We start from the raw sequence: 6590 nt of genomic DNA, 5'->3' as shown, positions 1-6590 counted from the left end.
AATCTGATTTTTTCAAATCTGACCTGGGCCACTTTACTATTTCATCATCATTATTATTATTTTTTATCCTTATAGAAAAGTTTCCCCTCAAATATATCAATTCTCTGTGTGTGTGTGTGTGTGTGTGTGTGTGTGTGTGTGTGTGTGGGGGGGGAGGGGGTCTGTTTGTAGTGGGGGGGTCGCATGGTATTGGTCAGGCCCGACAAAACCTGACACAAAGCGTGACTCACAGACACCACCTGCCCGCCCTATCGCAAGTTTATTATTATTACTAGGCATCTTGCGCGCTACGTGCACTCGATACCTAGGCTCGCCCGCTGCGTGGGCTCGCTATTGCCCGCCCTGCAGCTCACCGAGCTGGCCCTGCACCAGCTCGGCTGCTGCGTAGGCTCAAACTCCCTCCCACCCAGCCCACCCCCTGTTCCAGCCCCTCCCCTCAAAAAGACGATACAGATCAATTCCCACCAAAACTACCCGCTTCAAAAACAGTTTCTTTCCCACAGCCATACGGACTCTGAACTCCCTCAGCACCCCTCTCCCTCTCCCCCCTCCCCCCTCACCCTAACTTTACGTCTGTTGGTCTTGTATCCTGTATTTATGTATTTATTGTTGGAAGTGGGAACGGTGTAACTGTTTAATTGTCTAAATGTATCAATGTCCTGTTTCCATGTTTTGCCAGAGCTATAACATCATGTACTGAAACTAAATACCACCAACCTGGTTGCATGGCAATAAAAGTATCTGAATCTGAATCTGAACTGCCCTATTGGCGCGCACGCCCGGGTGTGTGTGTTGCTTAGATCGTTAGATTTTCTTCTATATCAGACACAGGTTTTCATTCATTTTCTTTTTAATATATTTTTTCCCAGATTTTCTATTCCATTTTTATCCCCCATTAGTGCTAATTTAATTTATTTATCCTGGTTGCTGCTCCACCCTCTGCCGATCTGGAGAGCCGAAACTGGCTCCATGCTTCCTCCGAGACATGGGCAGTTAGCCAGCCAGCCGCTTCTTTGCACCTGACAGGGGAAGCTTTACCGGTAGGACATAGCACGTGAGAGGTTCACGCTATTCCAACCAGTTCCCCTCCCTCCGAACAGGCGCCCCTAACGACCAGAGGAGGCACCACATTAGCAACCAGGATATTGCATGTTTTGGTGAGGGGCTCCTATATGAAGGAAACCCCCAGGGGGCACGGGGAGAACATGCAAACTCCACACAGAAAGGCCCTTTTGGCGACCCCACCCGGGCGGTGGGCACTCGAGGACATGCGGACGGGCACGCACTCCTTCAGCGCTCACAGCGTCCCAGGTGGGAATCGAACCCAGGACCTTCTAGCTGTGAGGCGACAGCTCTACCACTGAGCCACCATGCCCCAGGTTTTCATTCCTACCTGACATGTTTCGACGGCAATACTTCCGTCTTCATCAGAGGTGTCACTAGATGTTGTGTTTGACAGGACGACCACGCCGCCCGCTGTCATTTCGCCGTTTGAGAACGCTGCTCCAGGTGGTGGAAAGCATGTAAGCCCCCTCGTCCCGGTTCATCGTCGTTTGCGCCCGCTTTCTGATGTCAGGTAGGAATGAAAACCTGTGTCTGATATAAAAGAAAATTAAAAAAATTAAATTTTTTAAAGTAAAGTATAGACACTATGAACCTTTTTGGATTATTGTGTGTGTTGCTCACAAAAGGTTATTCCCCTTAAGTTTACATCAGTGCCTAGATGAATTTGCTCTTATGACATCACTGATGACATCATCAGTCATGTCACAATGGCTCCTATGACATCATCAGTGGGACAAAAATTGAAATAAACATTGCCCACAAAGATAGGATACCAGTAATATGAACAGCCACACACAAAAATCAGATCTGAGCAAAAAAAAAGAAAAGAAAAATAATTGAGCACTAAGGTTTGCAGTGTGAACGTAGCCTTATTATGCCCTCCATTTCACTTTTTGTTCACAAACTCATTGCTTCTCTGTGTGTGCGTCTCTTCACAGTGATGAGTGGAGGGATGCCAACATCTCTTTCCTGGAATGTGAGAGCTAAATCAAGGAAAGGGAAGGGCTTTTTCCAACCATTTCTCCTGCCTGCTCCTACACAGGCCCGCCTTCTTTTTTCATTTGACCTTTATTTACTCAGGCATTCTTTTTCAAGGTCGCCCTGAGTACATCAGAGCACACATAAAAGCATGAGTCTGGTCAACATGGAAAACAAAAAAAAATTATATAAAAAATTATGAAAACAATATATATATCACAAATAACAATCATGTAAAACAACTATTGCAATTATAACAATTATTAAAACGCTTGAGGACAAAGCAACCTCCTCCCTCCCCAGTTTAATTGCTTACTGTAGTTTCGCTAAATTGCTGGATACCTATGGGGTCATGATTATGTTATTGATCCCATAGACACTTAACAGTTGAGACAAGATAGCCTGTTTGACCTATTTCAGAGAAAAAAAAGGGTCTGTCTGAAGGCTTTTATTTGTTTCTGACTGTGGGAATGTGGGAAAGACAAAATTCCCCCACACCACTGTATCTCTATCTCCTTAACCAAATCACACACATTTAGGCATGGTGGCACAGTGGTAGGCTAGCATTGTCACCTCGCAGCTAGAAGGTCCTGGGTTTGATTCCTGCCTTGGACGCTGAGAGGGTCCCCCCCCCATGTCTTCAGTGCCTACTGCCCAGGTGGGCTATCTTGTCAAAAGGACCTTTCTGTGTGGAGTTTGCATGTTCTCCCCATGCTCCCCTGAGGTTCCTCCATACAACATCGGTATGGACCCCCACTAAAAACATGCAGAAGATCATCATCTGACCAGCGATGACAATGTTTGTTATAATCTTTTTTACATAATTTACTGTAGCTAAAAGTTTTCTTTAGAGCAGAGGTTTTCAAAGTGGGAGGCGGGCCTGGGCTCCAAGCAGTTTCAGGGGAGGCTCAGTGAATGGAAGTGATTGATATATATATATATATATATATATATATATATATATATATATATATATATATATATATATATATATATATATTCACTGAGCCTCCCCTGAAACTGCTTGGAGCCCAGACATAATTTACTGTGGCTATATATATATATATACATACATTTATATATACATTTACGGCCCACCATGAATTCCCAAAAAAACAAAAAAAAATTACATGTCTATATATATATATATATATATATCTCTATATCTATATCTATATCTATATCTATATCTATATCTATATCTATAGATATAGATATATCGATCACTTCCATTCACTGAGCCTCCCCTGAAACTGCTTGGAGCCCAGGCCCGCCTCCCACTTTGAAAACCTCTGCTCTAAAGAAAACTTTTAGGGGGGCACGGTGGTGCAGTGGTAGCGCTGTCGCCTCACAGCCAGAAAGTCCTGGGTTCGATTCCCACCTGGGATGCTGTGAGCGCTGAAGGAATGCGTGCCCACCGCCCGGGTGGGGTCGTCAAAAGGGCCTTTCTGTGTGGAGTTTGCATGTTCTCCCCGTGCCCCCTTGGGGTTTCCTTCATATAGGAACCCCTCACCAAACATGCAATATCCTGGTCACTGTAGTGGTGCCTCCTCTGGTCATTTGGGGCGCCTGTTCGGAAGGAGGGGAATTCGTTGGAATAGCGTGATCAGGTGAAAAGAAGCGGCTGGCTAACTGCCCATGTCTCGGAGGAAGCATGGAGCCAGTTTCGGCTCTGCCAGATCGGCAGAGGGTGGAGCAGCAACCAGGATAAAAAAAAAGAAAAAAGAATAGCACTAATGGGGGATAAAAAAAATCTGGAAATTAAAAATAAAGAAAACCTTTAGCTACAGTAAATTCTGTCACTTTGACAGCCCCTCTGATAACACCAACTTGCCTCGAGAATGGCTTTCAAGTGTCCAGCAGACCAGCACTGACATCATACTTACCCCCCCCCCTTCCCTCCTCATCAATATTGTCTTTTAAGTGAGCTGAGAAGCTGTGTTCTGACAACCCGCAATGTGTGGAGAGAATTTAGAAGTTGTTGTTAATACCTCCCTCAAGACCTAGGGGGCACTCTCTGCAGTAAGACACTCTAATCTAGGACTTCCTGTCAGAGGTTATATAGAGGTCTGAATGGTGTGATTCTGGGTCAGTCCCCAGAGACAACAGAGAGGGTGGGCAGCTGAACCAGGCTCTGAGACTTTTTGTAAATACATAATTTTATGCTTTTAAAATGGTAGTTTATTGGTATTTTTTATGTTAGAATAGTAATTTTACCACAGATGCCGATAGCCCGCGATCTAAAAACAAAAAAACTACTCCATCCCTGCACTGTCCGCGGTCCTGAATCAGCTGAGGTTGTAAATTAAATTTCGGCAGCACAAATTCCCGTGAGACTGGGTTCACGGTTAGGGTTATCGGTATTGCGGGTTGTCGGCATATAGACGCGGCACCGGTAGAAATGAACGCTGCCAGTCAAGCAGGCGAGCGTGCAGCGAGGGACACAGGAAAGGAGTGTGCGAAATTTCTAGTTCAATAACCTCCATTTCACATTTCAAACTGGTGTATAAACAGGAAACACCACCTGATGCGAGAATAGACCTGCAAACAATGCCTCAACTCACATATAGCCTACCATCTTATACTGCTTAAGTCTTATAGCCTACCATCTTATACTGCTTAAGTCTTATAGCCTACCATCTTATACTGCTTAAGTCTTATAGCCTACCATCTTATACTGCTTAAGTCTTATAGCCTACCATCTTATACTGCTTAAGTCTTATAGCCTACCATCTTATACTGCTTAAGTCTTATAGCCTACCATCTTATACTGCTTAAGTCTTATAGCCTACCATCTTATACTGCTTAAGTCTTATAGCCTACCATCTTATACTGCTTAAGTCTTATAGCCTACCATCTTATACTGCTTAAGTCTTATAGCCTACCATCTTATACTGCTTAAGTCTTATAGCCTACCATCTTATACTGCTTAAGTCTTATAGCCTACCATCTTATACTGCTTAAGTCTTATAGCCTACCATCTTATACTGCTTAAGTCTTATAGCCTACCATCTTATACTGCTTAAGTCTTATAGCCTACCATCTTATACTGCTTAAGTCTTATAGCCTACCATCTTATACTGCTTAAGTCTTATAGCCTACCATCTTATACTGCTTAAGTCTTATAGCCTACCATCTTATACTGCTTAAGTCTTATAGCCTACCATCTTATACTGCTTAAGTCTTATAGCCTACCATCTTATACTGCTTAAGTCTTCTCCCAGATGTCTTTGATTGTCGAAGTCTGATTATGTTGAGCTGTCTGAATGGTTGCGGATGTCTGTAGATTGCCCCCGTTTTTATTTGTGTAGTGTAATGTGATTTCTATTGATGTATGTGCTGCAGAACAGGAACCTGCTGAAAACTAGTTTTTAACTGAGTCAGGCCAGTTTAATTTAATTTGAACACTTTTAACATCTTAATGTCACTTTTCATCTTCCTGTAGAAATGAATGAAAATAATCACTGTTGGCCTCTGTAGACTGCTGCTCAAACTGTTTCCTATGCTCAGGGCTCATACAGGAGAACTAGCCTAGGGCGGCACTTTGGCAAGGCAGCAAAGCGTGGGCCAAACATCGTCTCAACCTGCCCATAGGCTGCCTTGCCAAAGGGCACGTAGTCGATTTCTGAGGAATGTGTCAAGCTGCACCTGCAGAGTGCAGCTGCGGCCAAACCTCCCCACAGTGTTCATGCTAGGACAAATATCGGGTGGGGGTGGTAACAAATTACTGGCAAGTGACAATGCAGCTGTGCGTAGTGAAGTGAAAGTGAAAAAGAAAAGAAAAACTAAATCTCAATACAAGTACATTCTCGTTGCTTTCCTAATAATCTGACTAAAAACACTGAGGTGTCCATAAATGCAAGGACAGGTTTTGTGATTGGCGAGCTGCACGATCACTGGACAGGTGACCTGTCAATCACGGCCCAAAACAGTCTGCTTTATCGTCTATTATTTGACTCGAAATGGGAGCATAATTGACAGAATGAACATCCTGCTGTATTGAAGAAGACTTGAAACTAGAGATTGAGATGATAAACTCATTAGGAAAGTGTTTACTGAGGTCATAAATCAAGTGAGAAGTAGGGTTGTTTTCCCATTGATTTCTATACAATTAGACCTCTTTTTGCAGCTATGGGCCTGTGTCCACCTGGCGTCTTTTCCTCAGGTCCAGCGTCTATTTTCAATTGTTTCCAATGGGAGGAGAGCGTATGCGAGTGCACACGGACGTGTAGAGAAAGTGCAGAGCGCCCAGCGTCTTTTTTCGGCGTTTTTGTGCGCCGACTCCCAGCGCTTCCAGCTGAAAATATTTTAACTTTTCAGAAAGACGCTGGTGTCGGCTGCTCCTTTTCTGGTAACTAATCATATGGAAAAACTATCGCAACAGAGACAGAACGGCTCAATTGTGGGAGCAGATCGGCTAGACACTTAATATTTCTGGTGAGTGTTGTGCTTACTGCTTTTAATAGCGTAGCCTACCTGTGTTGTTAGCTTGCTAGCTGTCAGCTATCAAGCTGAACTAACGTTACTTGCAGACTGCTTCCTTGTAT

This window comes from Poromitra crassiceps (genome assembly GCF_964638095.1).
Source record: "Poromitra crassiceps genome assembly, chromosome: 11".
Taxonomy (NCBI): Eukaryota; Metazoa; Chordata; class Actinopteri; order Beryciformes; family Melamphaidae; genus Poromitra; species Poromitra crassiceps.
Note: the sequence above shows the minus strand (reverse complement) of the source record.